This window comes from Bos taurus, chromosome 10, assembly GCF_002263795.3.
Source record: "Bos taurus isolate L1 Dominette 01449 registration number 42190680 breed Hereford chromosome 10, ARS-UCD2.0, whole genome shotgun sequence".
In the NCBI taxonomy this organism is placed as follows: Eukaryota; Metazoa; Chordata; class Mammalia; order Artiodactyla; family Bovidae; genus Bos; species Bos taurus.
In genome coordinates, this window is record NC_037337.1 from 66,542,277 (window position 1) to 66,563,655 (window position 21,379).

The 21,379-nt window shown below is 40.5% G+C and overlaps 1 long non-coding RNA gene and 1 other non-coding gene across 2 annotated transcripts in view; one reads left to right on the plus strand and one right to left on the minus strand.

The window, feature by feature from the left end:
• LOC132346381 (uncharacterized) overlaps positions 1-21,379 on the minus strand; it is a 67,007-nt gene that overhangs the window by 11,761 nt on the left and 33,867 nt on the right. Inside the window, exon 2 of the long non-coding RNA XR_009496221.1 lies at positions 19,665-19,871. This is a non-coding gene — a long non-coding RNA (uncharacterized lncRNA). The remainder of the gene's footprint in view (positions 1-19,664; positions 19,872-21,379) is intronic.
• TRNAS-AGA (transfer RNA serine (anticodon AGA)) lies at positions 7,640-7,712 on the plus strand. Its single transcript has one exon. It is a non-coding gene; the product is annotated as a tRNA-Ser (tRNA).

Here is a 21,379-nt window from a genome sequence, read left to right on the forward strand (position 1 = left end):
ATAACATTTTTCCTGATTATAAAACTATACAATTTTATTTTAAACATTTTAGAATGCATGTGAAAGGCGCTAAGAAAAAAACAAAATTCCCTTCTGAACTTTTTACCCACAGATAATATTGCCATTAGTTTGACAAAAACGCTTTTAGACTCTTTCTGCAAATATACAGAAAGAGTTGCAAAAAATAAGGTTTTTTAAAAATGGAATTATGCTTGTTCTTATTGCTTTGAAAACTGGTTTTAAAAACCTAGCCTTTTTACTTAACATATCATTAATATCTTCATATGTCATATTTTATTCTTGAAGCCAATGTGAGATGTTTTCTGTAGGCTGAATATATTTATTACATGAACATTTTATAACATATTAGCTTCATCTGTGATACATTCATCTTCTCTCTCCTCAAGTGTTTATTAATTCAACAAATACTTACTGTAGACCTAGTATAAATCAAGTACTGTAACCAGGAATGAGGATACAAAGGATAATAAAACATATGAAATCATTGCCATCTTGGAGCATATATTGAAAAGGGGAAGGCAAGTGACAGTCAGATAGACAAACATGTAATAGATGGTGTTAAAATAGTATTTCTCCTATTAAGGAAAAATGGAAAGAATTACAAAAGTTTTGCATGTAGACTTTGGTCCAGATTTGTATATTTGCCACAAAATCTAATTTAATATAAAGAAGCAGCTTACCACCTTCATCTGTGGATTGGATCTGAGTGTGTCTTAACTGTACCAGCAGCTTTAGGGAATAATGAGTGTTTCAGTTATCTAGTGCTTCTTAGTGATCCCAAAACAGTGTGGATTAAAATAACATTGTACTGTCATCTCTTGTAGTTCTATAGGTTCACTGGGCTCTTGCTTGGGTTTTGTGCAGCTGCAGTCAGATGGTGGATGGGGCTACAGATATCTGGGGGCTCAGCTGGGCAGGATGTCGAAGATGGCTTCTTTCCTACATATCTGACACCTCACCTGGAAGGCTGGAATTACTGGGGGGCTTTGTCTCCATGTAGCCTCTCAGCATGGATAGCATGGCTTTATTACAGCAGACTGGTCTCATAGTAGCTGAACTTCTTACACAGCAGCTGGCTTCTTCCAGAGCATGCTTTCAAAGAACCCAAGGCAAAGGCTACTAGACTTACTATGACCTAGTCTCAGAAATTATAAATGTCACTACTACCATATTCTATCATATTGTGTCTACCATATTATATCGTATCTATCTACCATACATAAAGACTGCCTAGATTGATTGAGGGAGGGGCCTACACAAAAGTGTGAATACCAAGAGGCATGGCTCATTGCAGGACCATCTTTGGAGGCTAGTTACCAAGATAAGGAAAGCACCTTAAACAAAACAAAATTGCATTTACTGAGGAAATATCAAAGGTAACTCCACAGAGCTTAGTGCATACCAAATGAAGGTCCTTCCCCCAAACCATTTCAGAGCCAGAAGCCTACTAATTCTCTGGGTCAATTAAAGCTGGCAGTGGACAGAAATCCAGACAGCACCATTATTCTGTTCAAAAGATGTGACTTTCTGAAGCACGGGGTCAGTAAACCTAGGAGTCCCTTTTGGAGGAGAAGCAGGACTCCTACCAGGGACAGCCAGAAAGCAGTATTCATTTCTTTTCTCCAGAAGGACCAAAATATATCCGAATGTCCAACTTTCCTCCACTCATACACCAGGCAAGCTGTCCTCAGGCCACTGTATCACACAGGCTAGTGGCAGCCCTGCCCTGGCTAAGCTACCAAATACTTAGTTTGGATCAGGTGATAGGCCAGTCTCAATAAGTATACTTACTCATTTTGTTTTCATAAGAACCTATGAAGCAACTGGAACCCCTGTTTTACAGATGAGGAAACTGAGGCATAGAAACTTTCAACAATTTGCCCCAGGTCACATGAGGATTCCCACCCAGGAAGTCTAACTCTAGAGCCCATCCTCTTAACCACTACACTGCACAGCCTTGGGCAGGTCACTTGACTTCTCTGGGTTGCAGCTTTTCCCTTCACAGGCTTGTACTAAGAAATGAGTGTCTCTCCAGCTTTGCCGTCTAGAAGCTTTGTAACCCTGGGCAAATTGCCTAATCTTTCTGCAACTTGGTTTCCTTATTTAATAAATGAGTATGTTCTTATGAGGAATCCAAGGGACAATGCATACAAAATTCTGTACTTGGCATAAGGAATTTAATAAATGGTATTAGTTGGTATTAATATTATTATTGCTTATATTGTAGCACAAAGTTCTTCATTTATGCCTAATACATTCACAAGACTCCTGTTAAAAGTGCTGTTATTTTGTCTGATTTTTACTGTTCTCTTACTTTCCCACCCAGGAAACAGCTGCACATTTGACCAAAGGGACATAAGAAGCATGGGTAGATAGTCATGTTACCACCACAGATGTCCTTGCTTTGGCTGAGGACAGAGGACAGCAGCCAGTACTCACAGAGGACTGCACATGTTCTCCTTTAACTTGGATGAGAGGGGCCATTACAGACACAGTGTGGGTGCCGCACACTTGTCTGTTCAGAATGGAATATGGCAGAAGATGTGTGCATTCATCCAATACTTATTGAATACCTACTCTGTGCTGAGTTGCCTTAGAAATACAAAGATGAATGGGGCATGTTCCCTGTTCTCTTGGACTTCAATATATAGACAGGGAGATGAAACACATCTAACTAACCAGAGTACAGTGTGAGTATTCCAGGTACAACAGAAAATCAAACAGTGATTGATCTCAGAAGGAGAAACTTTATCAGAGAGGTTTGAGGGAGATCAGGAAGACAACTTGGGGAAAGCAGTATTTCATCTAGACTTGAAAGGAAAAAATGAAAGGCCTTCAACAAACAGGGGGCAGGGCAAATATTGAAGGCAGAGGAAATGATGTGAAGGCAGATGTGGAGTAAGGTGAGTGAGCCACCTAATTAGAGTAGGTGTGTGTGTGGCAGGTACTACTGACTGGCTGGCCCACCTCCATCTACAATTCTGCCTCCCCCAGTCACCTTCCACCGTGTGACACTCTTCTGATCATTGAGTCATAAGCAGAAGATTGCTAGGTTAGCATTCTAGCAAAGTATTCACTTTATCCATAAAAACAGGACAGGTTAAATTAGCATGCACCTTCCTTCAACTTTTGCCCTTTGCTGTCTCTTCTTTCTCCTACTTGGAATGTAGGTGAGATGCCTGGAAGTACATCTTGAGGTTATGAAAGTGAAAGTCACTCAGTCGTGTCCGACTCTTTGGGACCCTATGCACTATAGCCCACCAGGCTCCTCCGTCCATGGGATTTTCCAGGCAAGAATACTGGAGTGAGTTGCCATTTCCTTCTCCAGGGGATCTTCCAGACCTAGGTATCAAACCTGGGTCTCCCTCATTGCAGGCAGACTCTTTACCGTCTGAGCCACCAGGGAAACCTCAAGGTCAAAGCCGTATGCTTGTATGATGGAACAGAGAAACAGAAGGAGTTTGCATCCATTGTTGAATACTTGCACTAGCCCTGGACTGCAGACCTATTAATTTCTTAAATGAGAAAAATAGTTCTCTATTTGTTTAAGCCAGCATACACTGGATATACTTGATATTTGTATCCAAATGCATTCCTGGTTGGCACAAGAAGCAATGGTGATTCATAGGATACATAGTCAGAAAAAATGAGTGGAATCCATATTTTGAAGGGCCACAGAGTCCATTTACAGACTGTTGCTTATTTAATAGGCAGTGGGGAGCCAGTGAAGGTTTTTGAGTAGTAATAGTATTGAAGCTGTGCTTTAGGAAGATTTATCCAGTAACAAAAGAGAAAGTGCTTGGAGTGAAAGAAACTGTTTAAGAAACAATTCTAATAGTTGCTATATAAAATAGGGTCTCCCCATCATAATCTCCACCACAAAATTTTAGTATATACGATGAACACTTCCTCAATTATTATAAAGCATACCTTGTATAAAACTTTGCCGTATGATTGTATAACATACAACCTAAAGAAAATTTCATTTTATCCCGTGAAGGCAGCTTCAAAACTAGTCTTCCAAATCTCCTTCGCCACCAGACTGTGACCCGCCTCACCCAGTTCTTCCCATTTAAAAAACTGAGTATTCGTCATTCTACAGTAGGAGAGCAGCAACAGTGAAGGAAGATGAGGCATGCGGGAAGTATTGTACGAGAAGAGCTGAAAGGTCTTGGCAACTTTAAATGTTTGTACCAAGGACAGGATGAATTAAGGATGACTCCAAAATAAGGCCTGTGTGGCTGGAAATTTGAGGAGAGAAGTGCACAGAAGGAACAGGTTTGAGGGCAGAGTGGTGAGAAGTAATAGGTTCCTCAGGCTGTTGACTGTTGGGAAGGGACACTTTAAGAACTATGCAGATAAAAGAGGGACTCTGATGGAAACCTGTGCCCACGAGGTCTTCCTGGGAGAACTCTACTCCAACCTATTCACCACCTGGTTAATTTTATGTTTCAACCTGACAGGGCCACAAGGTGCCCGGACATTTGGTCAAACAGTATCCTTAGTTTGTCTGTGAGGGTGTTTCTGCATGACATTTGAATTGGTAGAATGAATTAAGCAGATTGCCCTCCTCAAGGCAGGCGGGCCCCATCCAATCAGTTCAAGGCCTGAGTAGAACAAAAAGGCTGAATTTCCTGAGAGTAAGAGGAAATTCCTCCTGCCTGAGTGTCTTTGAGTCCAAAGGCAGGGGAAAAAACCCAGGATCCCTCCTCAAATGGAAACGTTGGCTCCTCCTGTGTCTTAAGCATGCTGCCACTCAGACTGAACTACATCATGGGCTCTCCTAGGTCTCCAGCGTTCTGAATAGATCTTGGGACTTATAGCTTCTGTAACAGTGTGAGCCATAATTCCTTTTAATAAATTCCTTTTTGTATTTGGTTCTGTTTCTCGAGAGAACCCTAATACACTCTACCATCTCTACTTGCTCCATAGCCATCCCCCTCTTTGTCCAGCTGGCCCCTAACTGGGTTTCTCTATCCCCAGTTTTGGCATTGCTGTCTACTCTCTGCCCATGGCTTATGACACTCCACTTCTGTAGCCCATCAGACTGCCTCTCAATCAATCTGTCCCATCCAGGTTGACCTCCTGGTTTTGCAGCTTGGTTTGAGGGGATATAAAGATCAGTAAGACACTCTTGAGAATCTCAGCATTTATTTTACAAACACTTACTGAGTTTCTACTACTTCCCAGGCTATGTGTAAATGAATACAAACACAGTATGATTAACTCCCAGCCCTCACGACATTTGATGAGACAGAGACAGATAAACTAAGGATGGCAAAGCAGCATGCTGGAAGGTGTGCCTCTGGGACTAAGTTGGGAGGTGGAGGGATATCTGGTAGGGCTTCGCAGTGCTGAGACCCCATTTGAGTACCAAGTGGGTGAGGGCATCCCAGACATGAAGATAGCATGTGACTAAGGTGTCACCACACTGCATTCTGCTGTTATGTTGCCACGGCTGTAGTCAGGGAGGAGTGTGTGTAATTAAGTGGATGAATGAAATCCAAGATGTAATCTACAATTTACTTGCACAATTTACTTAACCTCTCTGAGCCCTCCCTTTGCTTTTTTACAAAATGGAGATTATCTCATGGGATTGTTTCAAGGATTAAATGAGATAATGATGAATGTAAAGTGCTGAACACAATGCTAGGCACAGTGAGTGCTCAATAGCTCTTGTTATCTAGTAGGTCACAGGCTCAGAGTAGATTGATATTTTACAAAGACTGCAGTATGCAAGAGCAGAGTGTGAGAGACAGGAAAGCCAGATAGGAGCCAACTGCAATGGTCCAGGCAGGCAGAATAGACAGTGGTGGTGGGCTGGAGGGAGACGAGTGCATAAATCTAAACATGCTGTTAGTCTAAACAGCATTTCTTTAAAAAAAAAAAAAAGAAAAGAAAAGAAAAGAAAGAAAAAGAAAAAAGAAAAACTCATTAAGCTGGCATAGTAAGTTTTAATTTAAATGCTGTTAAGAAAAATAGCAGCAAACAGGCTATGGAAATGCTTAAGTAGTTTATGAAATTAGTTCTGAAGCTGTTGGCATCTTTTAATGCCTTAATTCTACAGTGTGCAAGAAACTTCACAAAAGGCACTTTTCCATTAGATTCTGTAGTGTGGCCATTGTTTAAGGAGGTTGGGTGGGCATCTAATAATACATAAGTATTTATTGGGTTTGTGCAAAGCATTATTAAAAGTGTCACAATCTTTAATACAATTTTCAAGTTTGTTCAAAAACGATTGCTCTTGTTCTATAGAACTCTGGAAAAAAACCAAAATGATTGTAACTTTTAAATTTGAAGATGTAAGAGCAACTAAATTTACTAAAATTACAAATGACTCTGTAAATTCAACCATAGATTCTTTAGAAATGGCATAGTACCCCACACAAGAGAAAAACTAAAATTTTGTCCCAGAATTTGTACAGGTCCCCAAACCACCCAATATGGTTTTGTAGTGCTCTGCTGAGACACTTTGGCAGGAGAAACAGAGACAAACTTTAGAGCTATCTATTTACATCAAGATGGTTTGTTCTCATGAACACACGTGAATTCAAATGTTTATCAGGGCTTGCCAAAATGAATCTGATGTTGAGTAGTACATTAAACAAAATCACTGTCCCACCATGATTACATTTATTCAGAACTTGTCATGTGTCACATAACTTGTCATTAATCTTTACAATTACTCTGAAACATTGGTATGCTCATCCCCATTTGACAGAAGAAAAGACTGAGTGCCCAGAAATTAAGGTTAAGTGGAAAAACAGGAATTAAACCTCAGATTTGTTGACTCCTGAGCTGAAGCTCTATCCATTTTCACTGGTAGCTTCTTAATCTATCTGTTAGTTATTTGACTCTTTTTTTTTTTTAATAGGATGATAGAAGTATGTCTTTAATGTTTCAATATTTAGGAACATATACAAAACATTAAAGAAGTCAATTTTGACTAGTGTATCAAAACTACAATATAGCATGCAACAAAATATATTATTGTAATTAAAATAATTCTATTTGTTTCCCCAAATTACTTACTAGATTAACTTTTTAAAGGGGGAAGCAAAGTAATGTCATAAAGCAATATTTCATTATATAGCAATAGTTTGGTTATATTTTGAAAAAACAATGATACATTTTCTCTTATTCTTTCAAGAAAAGGATCTGTAAGATTTAAATGATCTCCAGGAAAGTGTTTACACTGCTTCAGTTGTGACATGGAGAGAGGCTTCAGGGAGTTAGACTTCTGTTGATGTGGACCAAGCTGACAATTTCTAGACTCAGGGAGTTTTTCCAATAAGTCACCTGTATGATTTTCTCCTGGATATTCACAGCCAAGCAGGTCATGAGTAATGCAATGTGAACTTTCATGCAATGTGAACAAAATTTTAAGTTCTTCCACTGAAAACTGAATATAATCAGATGTCTTGGATAAGTCTACAACTGCCCCAGAAAGACCTTGTTTACTGATCTGTCTTTGATAGATCTTTTCCTCTATTGTGTCTGTTAGGAGGAGCCTGGAAATATGTACAGGGTGCTTCTGACCATCTCTCCACACTCTAGACATTGCCTGGATATCAGTAGCTGGATTCCAATCAATGTCATAGAGAATTAAGTGAGATCCTCCCTGGTGGCTCAGATGGTAGAGCATCTGCCTAGAATGCAGGAGACCCAGGTTTGATCCCTGAGTCAGGAAGCTCCCCTGGAGAAGGAAATGAAAACCCACTCCAGTACTCTTGCTTGAAAAATCCCGTGGACGTAGGTTCCTGGTGGGCCACAGTCCATGGGGTTGCAAAGAGTTGGACACAACTGAGCAACTTCACTTTCCAATAAGGTTAAGTCCCACACCATCAGCTTTTGAACTTAACAAAAAAATAAGATCAGACAGGTATTTACTATTAAAGCCATCAACAATTTGCTGCCTTTGAGAAACTGGGGGTCTGTCCATCAAGTCCTGTATAAGCATATCCATGACACTTGCATACTTCTTGTAAAATATCCAAAGTTTGTGTATAGTTGGATACCAACATAACTTTTTCAGCAGGATAAAGTTCACAGACAACGGCTAAGAGTTTGGACAGCACCTGCAGTTTTCTGGACTCTTCCTCAGTAAATATGATCAGGTTGTAATCAGCAGGGAACACATTCATCAAGCCTTCATAGAGATTTCTTTCTTCATTCTCATCCCAAGTTGAGCTGCTTTCTTTCCTCGCCCCCCACCCCACCAAAAAGCCCACTCTAATTGTTATGTAAATCTTTAACGATCACAATTTGGCCATGTTTGATTACAGAGCAGTTCTAATAATGTCTCCAAATGCCTGCCCCCTGAACCCCAGAAGTGCAGTATCATTGCTGATGTATGATTGAGGGGGAGGCAGGGACCAGAGAAATAAACAGGAGGAAAATAGAGGGCAGACAGTGCTAGGAAATCTATGCTCTCCGAAACCCTGAGAATCCTCATCATTGCTGCTTTGTTTTCTCTCTTCTGACTTGTCTCTTAAAATAGACATATAGTTTAATTCATCCTTTGGCAAAAAAATTTTTTCCTAAACTGTCCCCTTCTGGATTATTAAAAAATATAAGTAATCACTGCAGAAAATTTGGAGAAAATAGTAACATGTAAGGAAGCACTACATCTATAAATTTGCTAATCATTCCTAGGTTGCCAAGCTGAAACTTCACTGCCCTCATTAAAAAAAAAAAAAAAACTTTTCTTTTTCAAAAAATATTATTTTCTTATCTGGCTGCATTGGGTCTTAGTTGTGGCAATTTGGATCTAGTTCCCTGACCAGGGATTGAACCTGGCCCCCTGCATTGGGAACTTGGAGTCTTAGCCACCACACCACCAGGGAAGTCCCACCTTTTCTTATAAGTTGACTTAAAAAGGAATGCAGTGGTGAGGGTCTTTGCCAATTTTCAGGTATACAGAATGAACACATAAATGCTATGAGATGGCTTCCTTTTTTCTAAATGAGGATGAGAGGTGGAGGAGACAGAGCCAGATTCTTGTACGTGGCAAGATGGAGGCCCTTCTAAAGTCATTGGAGCACAGGCTCACACATTTTAGGGACTTACGTGTTACTCTCCAGTTTCCACAAGTAGATCCCAAGTCCCTGCCACAGCTTTCTACCAGCGATTAGGGAGAGTTTGTAAATTAGTTTTAAGCCAAGGATCTAACCATTTACATCTTGTTTCAATGTAAAAGAGGGGAGAGAAAGCCATGCAGGATATGAAAAGCACAGAAAGAGCAGTTGCCAAGAATGCCCAGTGCCCCAGTACATCCCGTACTGATTGTATATATTGATGCTATTGATGCTATTTAACTCTGAGATCAACTATCAGCAGGGGTAGATAGTCACCCTTCCCTCTTCATTCAAGAATCTCATAACATTTACCTTCACTCTAAGATTATGAGGCAACTCTGCCCTGTTCTCACTTTCTACATCAAGGGTTGCAAACTTCTGACATATTTTGTCTGGTTTAAATAGTATTTTGAAACAGTTGCATCAACATTTTTAAACTGAGAAATTTCACATAAAATCTTTAAGTTTTTCACTTCTCTCAGTTCAGAAGATCTGACAATACCAGGGATGAACTCCTCCATGGCAATAACCAGCTGAAACTGTGGCCCCCTTGGCAGCCCTATGGCCACATCGCCTCTGCCCACTGCAACTCTGAGACTGCAGGTCAGCCTCTGTTTCTCCTTGCTGAATCAGCGCTGTTTTTCTACAGTGAGTGAAGTCGCTCAGTCGTGTCCGACTCTTTGCCACCCCATGGACTGTAGCCTACCAGGCTCCTCCCTCCATGGGATTCTCCAGGCAAGAGTACTGGAGTGGGTTGCCATTTCCTTCTCCAGGGGATCTTCCTGGCCCAGGGATCGAACCCAGGTCTCCCGCATTCCAGACAGACACTTTAACCTCTGAGCCACCAGGGAAGCCCTGGTATTGCCAGATCTTTTTCTACAGTAGAGAAACACTTTTCTGTGCTTATAGCTCTGAGATGAGGGAATTGTTAAAAAGTCAGGAATATGTTCCTAGAAAAATCCAGCCTGCTTCATGCATTAGATGTCTTCATGCTTCCTTATATACTTCTGTGTTTTCTGCTTTCAGCAGCTCCCATCCAACTTACAGGTTTAAACTGCAAGACTAGTCCTAGGTTTTAACTTTCACTCTGCCCAAACTGGTGCTGTGACCTTGAACAAGTCACTCCACACTCGACCTTAATTCCCTCCTCTGTTTAGAGAGGCTGTAGGTCTCGACCTTTCAGTGCTGACATTCTCTGATCTCTAAGGAGCTTCTCTGGTCCAGGTAGGACCTGTCTCGTCCCACTGGGCTCTTTTTCATACAAGCTCCCAGGATTAGGCAGACAGCTCAGTTCAAGCAGATGACCCTAACTGAAGGAGGAGAAAGGGCAGCAAAGGGTGGAAAATGAGAAGAAGGGGAAAAAGCAACCCACGGAGAAACTCAACCCAGAGATGAGCAAGGGACAGAAAAGAGGTTCAAAATTTTCTCATTTAAAAATATAAACATCATAAAACATCATAAGATTTGCTAAGTTCTTTAGCAAAAATTATATATCAGTAATGTTATAACCATTAGAGAACCATTAAAATGTGCTTGTACTAATAATCATTTGTTCTTTCAGTAACCCTTTGCATACTATTATTATTAACTTTTCTTTTTAGAGTAGAAGAAAGTGATATTTATAAGGACTAAGTTACTTTCTTCAAGTCACAGAACTCATCAATTGAGGAGATGACTGAAAAGTTTATCCTCTTCAAACAGAATCAAATGAATGTTAAAGAATGGATGAGATGAGTAGCTTTTTGGATTTCCAAATTCTAAATGGTGCTACAATAAGTCCAGCCTTAATTCACAACGTGTATACTGGTCCTGTGCCCACCAATCTAGAAAGCCAGAGGGAGGAAAGGGAAAAACTCATGTTATTAAGCACAAACCTCCTTTTTTTGAGCATTTTCATGTGTGTGTGTGTGTGTGTGTGTGTGTGTAGTTTCAGTCGCAGAGAGTCATGATCTTCAAGTTTCTTTGTTTACTGGACATAGAAGTATTTTTTTTTTTTATTATGTGGAATCTAAAAGGAAATGATATAAATGAATTTATTTACAAAACAGAAACAGACTCACAAACTTGGAGAATGAATTTATAGTTGCCAAGAAGGAAGAATGGGCAGAAGGAATAGTTAGGGAGTTTGGAATTGACATGTACATAGTGCTATGGGTAACCAATAAGGACCTACTGTATGGCACAGGAAATTCTGCTCAGTGTTATGTGGCAGCCTAGATAGGAGGGGAGTTTGGGGGAGAATGGATACATGTATTTGCATGGGTGAGTCCCTTTGCTGTCCACCTGAAACTATCACAATGTTGGTAACTGGCTATACTCCAATATAAAATGAAAGGTTTTTAAAAAATTCTCTTTTAAAACACCCAAGAATAAAATGATTGGAATATTTTTATACCTCAAACAAAATTATATTGTTTTAAAAGTAATAAATATTAATTATAGAAATCTGGAAAATTCTGAAAACTGAAAAGAAAAAAGATCAACTATAATTGTACCATTTAAGGCCATGTGCTGCTTAACTCTGGGTATATGAACTTCCTAATTTTTAAGAAAATTCTTTTCGTAGTTGATATTATATAAAAAGCTCATTTAATTTGAAAACAAAAAAATCATAAAATAAAACATTCAGAATTATCTTATTAAAGTTAAAACTAGATACACTGATACATTGTTTGGTTTAGGTATTTAATAGGCAGCATTTTGAGCAAAATACAAAACAAAAACAAAAAAGCTGAATGAAACCTTTCATTTTCCATCACCTTTTCAACTTACCAGTATATTTGAAGGGTTTTGACATCATGACTTTGACATATGGGCTTTATTATAAAGGGTTTTAAACCAAGACCAATTTGCAGAGTCTTAATAAAGGAATAGCTTTCTGCATTCTGACTTCTAGGTCTTAAGAGCATTTTCCTACCATCTTCCCCCCTACCTCTTTTTTTTTTTAAAGAGGGCTTTCCTTTGGCAGGGGTTCGGGTGTCATTTCAGAGGTCAAGCATTCCTTGTGTCTATTATTTCATTTCAATCAAGAGCTATAAACTGTTGGTGATAAAATCCTCTTAAAATCGATTCTACCAGTTTTGGGGACACAGCCTAGAGACGGCCACAACTCAGTTTTAGATGACCTTTCCTGGATGCACAAAGGAAAGGTAAGAAGATGTGATTTAAACTGTTTGTAAAAGTAAAAGAATAATCTCCTTGCTCAGAGAAGTTGGGAAAGAGCCTATCTCTAACTTTCCGTGCCATTAAGTATACTTGGAGAATGAATGCCCCTGATACAAATCCCAGAGGAGGAGAGGCCGCCCCTGCCTAAGCAAGGGTACTTGTTTGCAGGTCAGCTTACCTGATTTGCAGAAGATCTTCAATCTTATCAGAACTGAACTACCTGGCTTATTCTATTTCTGCTTTGTTGATACCCAAGCTGGCCTTTTTCCCCACTTTTTTTTTTTTTAAACTGAGAATGTCTAAAGCCTGGGGCAAGCTTCTGGGTGTTCTCAAGACTTAAATGCCACTGCTTAAAGAGTTAAAGATCTCCGTGGCTGCCAGTAAAAGGATGATAAGGTAATCACTCATCCATTGGAGATGCTCTTCTTGTCCTTAACCAAAACAAAGTCTGAGAAACATGGAATGCATTCAATGGTTTAGGGAAATTCTACCATGCAAAGCCAAAGATTACTATTAGATTTTTAAAGTCAGAGAAAGTTCACATTGTAATAATTTATCTAGGAGAACAAGAGTTTATTTTTCATTTATCAAAAGCTTAACATTTCCTTCTCAGAAAAAAAAAAAAATGCTTTGAGGGATACACTATACCCAGGAAAATACTCACTAACAACATGTTTTAATTTATCAGTTCAAGCTAAAAACTCCTCTTAGAAATAAATAAATACTGTTTCCAGGGTAAGGGGAATCCCATTGGAACGGCTGTCCCCAGAGAGGAGGGTCGAGTCTCCGTTGTATCCCCAGTAATTGTCCTAGCCCTAGGCCAGGGGAAAGTTGCCCAGAGAGGTATTTTGAAATAACAGTAAAAAGGATCTCCACTATGTCTACTCTGTTGCCAAGAGGAATTCCAATCTATGCCTCAGATGAAGCCACTTGAGGCTTAGTATTTGGGAACTTAAGAGTAGAGAGCACTGGAGAAAAAGTGATAATCAATTGAGTTTACTGAGGGTCATTTAAAATTTTTATTTTAGTCACACTTATTAGAAAAAGAAAAAGGAAGAAGAGGAAGAGGGGAAGTGGAGGAAGAAGTATCCTTTTTAGTAAATGTGTTCATAAAGTAAGATACACTTAAAATATTTGCATCCTAATGAAATAAAAATTCAGCTTTTAAGAAGTCCCAAATTTCATTCCTCTACCAAAGTCTCAAATTATGAGCAGGATGACTCGAGGTTTGAAGGACAGAATTTTGGTAGAACACATTCTCTAAATAGAAGATGGTTGCTCTACCCAGAATCTTTCAGAATTAGGCACGCTGAATCCTTTTTGTGGTGTTTATTCAAATTTTAAATGAAAATTTTTTTCTAATGAAACTTACTATAGGTGATTGAAATGTTGGTGGGAGGCAAAAAGACCTGTGCAAAAACATTTGAAAATGAAACACTCCAGCACATAATCCCTTCCTCCGCAGTTCAAGATTTTCAAATAAGTGAAAAAAAGAAAAACGCACATGAGACCATGCCTAGGAGAAGGTATGTGCCTAAGAATCCCTCACTGCAAAGTGCTGACATTTGACACCACTTTGAGCTCTGCGTGCAGCTAGTGCTGGGCTCTGAATTCTCTCCCACCTTGTTCTTGGCCTTTCACTCATCCCTCTGGCCAAATGCCCCTGTGCCTTAGGGGCCACTCCCAGTGCAGAGGTTACTAGCAGGGCAGAGAATGAAGCTGGCATCCTTGCCAGGGTTTGAGCCACATCCAATAGCACCCATCAGAAGGCAGTTCATCAGTGACTTGCAGAGGGCCGCTTGCTAGGCAGGTGGAGATTTTCTGCTGGTGTGTAACCAGCTTCTGCGAGTTAGTGTGCATTTTTAGTAGCTCAGTCATGTCCAGCTCTTTGTGACCCCATGAACTGTAGCCCACTAGATTCCTCTGTCCATGGGATTCTCCAGGCAAGATACTGGAGTGGGTTGCCATTCCCTTCTCCAGGGGATTTTCCCAACCCAGGGATCGAACCCAGGTCTCCTGCATTGCTGGCAGATTCTTTACCAACTGAGCCACCAGGGAAGCCTCATGAGTTTGTAAATAGCTGTAATTAATTAAACCCCAGCCACAGTGGTGGGGAGAGTCCCTTGCATGAGGGAACAGCATTAAAGATGCTGTGGCCTCTTTGGTGCGGTAGCTATGGAAGCATTAGGTGTGGTGAGAGATTAGGCTGCAGCCAAGCCATTGTACATTGCCAGACAGAATTATCCTTTGATGTACACTGGGGTCTAAATTGTTTTCTTTCTTTCCATTTAAAATTAAGATTTCATGTTAATCTCCCATTAATTCCAAGATCAAGCTTCTATTTTAGCTCCTTGAGTGAGTGATGTTGGAATGCTTTTAGGGAAGTGAAACCAGAATAAAATATTTTCCAATTACCTTAAACACCTTGCAGGCATGGTTATGAGGCATTGCTGTATTAAATGTGGGATTTTAAATTCAAATGTCATGGTTTTAAATCAGAAATCATTTAAAGTCAGAAATGGTTCACTGAGGACAATAAGGTTCCACATTTAAATAGCTGTTTAAAAAAAAATGAGAGAGAGATTGAAACTATCAAAGATGAAAGTTCAACTTGGATCATGAGCTGTGAAATTTAAAATGATTGAATATTAAGTATGAAAACTGAGTATAGAATAAGTAAGATGTCCACCAGCTGGGAAATGTGGAGATGGAAGAATAAAAAGAAGGAAACCTGTAGTTGACCAGAACTTTTTCTAAACTGCAATTTGCAAAGAAAATCCACCTCCACTCACATAAGGGCTTCTTACAGACCCTGACAGAGGGTCAAAAGACAGCTGACCTGGACTGGATCCAGGCATAACTGTGAGGGTGGTTGGGATTAATGAGTCACCTTGTGAGACCTCCCAACAATCCCATCCCAGGTGTTTGCATCTAAGGCCAGAAGGAGGGCAATCCTTTATAGTAAGGAAATAAAACTCTCCTTGACCAGTTTTTGGGTGAAGCGCAGTAGTGAACACCAAATGATTCCTGAGATCTGTCAAGTCTGTCACAAATTTGTAGGCCAGTCATAATTTAAAATATTCTCTTTATCTTCACAAATACAGTAATACTTGTCAGACCATGAGTCTGAGGCATTGGGGAAGAGGGGAGAGGTGTCATCATTGCAGTCTTCTAATTTAGTCCTTCTCCTCTATCTCAAAAAAAGTGAACTTGCATTTTTTAGTCTTTTTTTTTTTTTTAGTCATCATTTTCCATTTACTGTCATTTGTCCTGGAAGGTAGGTGAAAGCAGGTGATTTTCTATTCTCTCTCCCACTCCTAATTAGGGGGCCCATCCATTTGATAACATCTTGGGGGTAGTTTGACATTATCAGTGGGTAGCCAGTGGAGTGCTCTGGGAGCACTTGTCTGCATCAGTTCTGAGGGGACCTGCACCTGGTTGTTAAAATATTTTTACTGGTTGCTTAATGTTTTTAATATCACCTGATACAGAGACTGCATTTTATGAGACTCCTGGTCACTCAGTGAGGGCAGCTGTGATTCAGTGAAACACTTTGTGTTTGGCACCATCAAAAGATTCTAGTTTGAGTGCTGGCTCTGCTAAGATATAGTGAGACACTAGGTGTGAACATCTAGAACAAGAAAGTGAGCTTCTGTTCATTTCAGGTATAACGGTGTATGATGACACATTCTTAAATATAGCCCTTCTTATGATGCAAAGGAAGGGATGTACACTGGAGCATCCCAGCTAAGGGCAAGCAGGTTGCAACTGGACTTTGTGAGTTTCCAAAGCCACTGAGGTCTCATTGGCCTTATTGATTCAATGCTACAATGTAGGGTAGACTTATCAGGCCTTGAAAAGTATCCATAAGTCTTCAAAAAATCATTATTCAATGTGTGATTCATTATGGGAAGCCTGTTATTGATTTGTCTCCCAAATGTAGATTCTTAGATTCTGCCCCATACCTGCTAAGCCAGGATTTCTGAAGGTGCAAGGCCCAGGAATTTTCATTTGAAACATTTCACAGATTTTGACAGATGAATGTAAAAGTAAGAACCACTAGTTTAGGGGCCAAATACTGAGAACCACTCAGCACTGGTGATACAAGACAGAAATCAGTTTCTGGATACCTATATTAATGGCCACTGCTCAAGCAGTCTATCAATGCAGTTTCTGGACCAATTACTAGAAAAGTGTATGAATGTATTTGAGAGAATTGTGTGTGGTTGAGTGAGTGTATATATGCAAGCCCAAGTGTGTGTTTACACTGCATCACAGTTAGGCCAGTCCCTCTGGATTCATGGCAATCCCACTGATTGCATCTGGTTTTCATGACTTTGCTCAGGCTTCCACAGAACAAAGCTAGACATAATTCTTGTCAAATTTGACCCCTAAGAATTTAATGAACTTCTGACCAGGCACTCACAGTAGAGTTTGTTGAAAAGTTTCTTTAGCTCACTTGAACTTGCACAAGTAAAGCTGTGTACCAGTTGCAGGTTTATGAAGATCTTCTCAGAGATCTCTGATCTTGAAACTAAAACTGGACACCAGGTCCATATTTTGAAAAGTATTATTTGTGCCCACCTGACCTCAGCAGGCTCACATGTGCTTTTGTTACCTTTCACCCACAGCTACTTGCTTTGGGTGTGGAATGCCTTTCATTCAAATACTTCTGAGTGACATAGTCCAGTTTCTTCATGACAAATGGTAGCAAACTGTTTTCTTCCAGCTTGCTCTTTTCTCCCGTGTAGGCCCAGACATTGCATTTCAACTCAGTTCAGTTCAGTTTGCTGCAGCTAAGTTGCTTCAGTCGTGTCCAACTCTGTGTGACCCCATAGACAGCAGCCCACCAGGCTCCCCTGTCCACGGAATTCTCCAGGCAACAGTACTGGAGTGGATTGCCATTTCCTTCTCCACAGTTCAGTTTAACAAACATTTATTTAGTACCAGCTAAGTTCTAAGCACTATCCTAGGTACTATTTGTATTTGTAGGCTAGGGTGGGGTAGGAGAGGGTCAAAGGAGACAAATGAGCCAGAACCCACTGCTGCTCTCCAAGTATTCAACCAAGCACAGCTCCTGAGACAGCTACACAATTAACTATACTCAAAGTGTAATGAAGGGATAAGCCAGTAGTTTACCCAAAGTTTAGAAAGAAGAAAGGTTACTCTCAGGAAGTTCAGGAAAGTGCCCTTGACTGGCATCTCAGAAGAAGGTTAACATTTAGACCCTCAAATACTTGGGGCTTGAATATCCCACATATATTTTAAGTCTCTGGTAGCGCTGGACATAGAATCATAATATTAATAACTAAAAATATATTGATCACTGATTACTACATATTATATATATTCATTTAGTCCTCCCCAGAGCCCTGTATAATAATAAACACTGTTTTTTTCATCGTTTCTGAGATGAGTAAATTGAGACAGAGATAAAGTAATAGACTCTCAAAGTCACACAGCCAGTAAGCAGTGTTTTGCTTGCAGGCTGTTCAATTCCAGAATTGGAGAGCTTAAACATCATGCTGGAATATGCACACATTTTACACTCTATGCATAAACTACCTGTTTATCTTTTACCTTTTCTGCCTACACAAATATTTTTCTATCCTGTTTGGCATCTCTTTTATTTTCCTTCAATATTTCTACTGCTTGGGGAGATGACTGATTATGGATTTTTAAAGGTTTTATTTTGCTTTTAATCTCAATATTTTATGGGTAATCACAGAAGGGCCCAACTTGTAGAACACACAGCCAAAGTGAGTTTTTCCTTCATGCTCTTGGTGTGCTGTCCCTGGGGCCCACTGCAGAAGAATCAATGAGAAGACCCACCAAAGATGGCATGGCTGTGAATCTTTAAACAAACCTAGATCTACATTAATGAAGATATAGATGTATGTCAAAATGGTTCTGCTTAAGTATCATTCTTGCCCCAACTCCTGCTATCCCTTCCTTGTGAAGTGAGTGAAAGTCGCTCAGTCATGTCTGACTCTTTGTGACCCCATGGACTACACAGTCCATGGAATTCTCCAGGCCAGAATACTGGAGTGGGTAGCCATTTCTTTCTCCAGGGGATCCTCCCAATCCAGGGATCAAATCCAGGTCTTCCACGTTGCAGGCAGATTCTTTACCAGCTGAGCCACAAGGGAAGCCCAAGAATACTGGAGTGCATAGCCCATCCCTTCTCCCGTGAATCTTCCTGATCCAGGAATCGAGCTGGGGTCTCCTGCCTCGCAGGCAGATTCTTTACCAAATGAGCTATCAGGGAAGCCCAAGTGAAAGTGAAAGTTTCATCTAGTCATATCTGACTCTTTGCGACCCCATGGAATATATAGTCCATGGAATTCTCCAACCCACATCTCTTATGTCTCCTTCATTGGCAGGTGAGTTCTTTACCACTGAGCCACCTGGGAATTCTGTCCCCTCCTTGGGCATTTTTAATTTCTGCCCTAGGAAGGCAGAAACTTCTCAATCAGATGCTGTCAGACCTTTGCACTTTTAGACACTCAGAAGTGCCAAGTTGACAGCCTGTTAGGGAGAACCCACAGTAGGAAGGGGCACATTCATGGGCATCACGAGTCTTAAGAATCAGAAAAATAAGAGTCAACAGACCAAAAAGGACACAGCTTTGCCTCTTGCCAGCTTTAATCTCTACTAAAGAGATTTAATGTGTGCCCATTTAATCTCTCTGCACCTCAGTTAATACCTCTGTGAAGTAGAGATAAGATCTCCCTGATATGCTTTTTTTGTGAGGGCTAAATAATGTTTATAAAATGCTTAGCATAGTCCATCCTAAAGGAAATCAGTCCTGAATATTCATTGGAAGGACTGATGCTGAAGCTTAAACGTCAATACTTCGGCCACCTGATGCAAAGAACTGACTCATTTGAAAAGACCCTAATAGTGGGAAAGATTGAAGGCGAGAGGAGGGGACGACAGAGGATAAGATGGTTGGATGGCATCACCAACTCAATGGACATGAGTCTGAGTAAACTCTGGGAGTTGGTGATGGACAGGGAGGCCTGGTGTGCTGCAGTCCATGGGGTTGCAAAGAGTCGGATACGACTGAGAGACTGAACTGAACTAGCATAGTACATGCCACATGGTAAAGAGACCATAGTTACAATTTTTTGATTTGATTATAACGGGGATATCACAGTAGGGAATACTTTGAGGGTCAAAGGGGAGGAATCAAAGCAAAGAGCTGAGAATTGAGTACTCACTGCAAACTGTGCCATCTCCTTTGACTTTGTTTCCCCATTTGGTCCAAAAAGGTTCTGTATTTATTACAGCAGCACATTTAGGGGGAAGAAAAGCTAGGCAGTAGTGCTGAGCACAGTACCACTGAGACCCCAAATGTTTTCCAGGCACTGTTCCTTCCACCCCAGGGCCCAACCTCACCCACAAATCCACTCTTGCTTGAACTTCATCCTCACATCTCATGGTCTGTCCTTCTCTGAGGGGCCTGAAGGGCTGGCTTCTGTTTCCATTTCACTGATGGGCCATTCCTTTAGCCATACCCAGTCCTGGCTTCACATACACGTGCTTTCCATTCTTTGAGACTTTCTCTTTGGGCTTCCCTGATGGTTCAGTTGGTAAAGAATCCGCCTGCAATGCAGGAGACCCCGGTTAGATTCCTGGGTTGGGAAGTTTGGCTGGAGAAGGGATAGGCTACCCACCCCAAGATTCTTGGGCTTCTCTTGTGGCTTAGCTGGTAAAGAATTCACCTGTAATGTGGGAGACCTGGGTTTGATCCCTGGGTTGGGAAGATACCCTGGAGGGGGGAAAGGTTACCCACTCCAGTATTCTGGCCTGGAGAATTCCATGGACTGTATCAGACCATGGGGTAGCAAAGAGTCGGACATGACTGACTTTCTTTCACTTCACTTTACTTCAATTTGACTTTTGAATTATGTAGAACCCTGTGATTTAACTTCTAAACATTTGTGAATTTTCCAGGTATCTCTCTATTGCTGATTTTTGTTTAATTCTATTATGGTCTGAGAAAATACTGTGTGTGATTTCCATGCTTTCAGCTTTGTTAAGGCTGGCTTTGTGACTCAGGATATGGTCTATGTTGGTGAATGTTCCATGTGCACTTGAGAATAATATGTATTTCACGCTCTTTGATGCAGTGTCTGTGAGAGTCAGTAAGGTCAAGTTGCTGGATAGTGCCATTTAGATCATCTAAATCCTTATTTGGCCTTCCCTGGTGGCTCAGATGGTAAAGAATCTGCCTGCAATGTGGGAGACCTGAGTTCGATCCCTGGGTTGGGAAGATCCCCTGGAGGAGGGCATGACAACCCACTCAAGTATTCTTGCCTGGAGAATCCCCATGGACAGAGGAGCTTGGCAGGCTACAGTCCACGAGGTCACGAAGAGTCAGACATGACCGAGCAATTAAGCATAGCACACACATCTTTATTTTCTGCTGTATGTTTTATCAATTACTGACAGAGGGGTGCTGAAGTCTCCAATTATAATTGTATATTTGTCTGTGTATTTTTAAATATTTATTTTTATTTGGCTGCATGCAATCTTAGTTGAGGCATGTGGGTTGAGCATGTGGGATCTTAGTTCTCCAACTAAGGGATCGAACCTGTGTTTCCTGCATTAGAAGGCATATATTTAACCACTGGACCACCACAGAAATCCCTCTATTCGTTTGTTAGCTGTTGCCTCCTGCATTTTGAAGTTCTGCTATTAGATGCATACACATTTAGGACTGTTATGTTTTCTTGGAAAATTGACTCCTTTATCATTATGTAATATCCCTCTTTTTCCCTTATAATCTTTGTTATTCTGAAGACTACTTTGTCTGAAATTAGGGTAGTTATTCCAGTTTGCCTTTAGTTAACATTTTCATGTTATATCTTTTTCCATCCTTTTTCTTTTAATCTAAGTCTTTACATTTAAAGTGGGTTTATACAGCAACAGTCTCACAGGCTTCCAGAACAGGCTTGCGGTTGCCAGGGGGAAGAATGCGGGGGAAGGATAGTTAGGGAGTTTGGGATAGACATGTACACACTGATTTATTTATAATGGATAAACAACATGGACATACTGTATAGCACATGGAACTCTGCTCAATGTTATTTGGCAGCCTGGATGGGAGG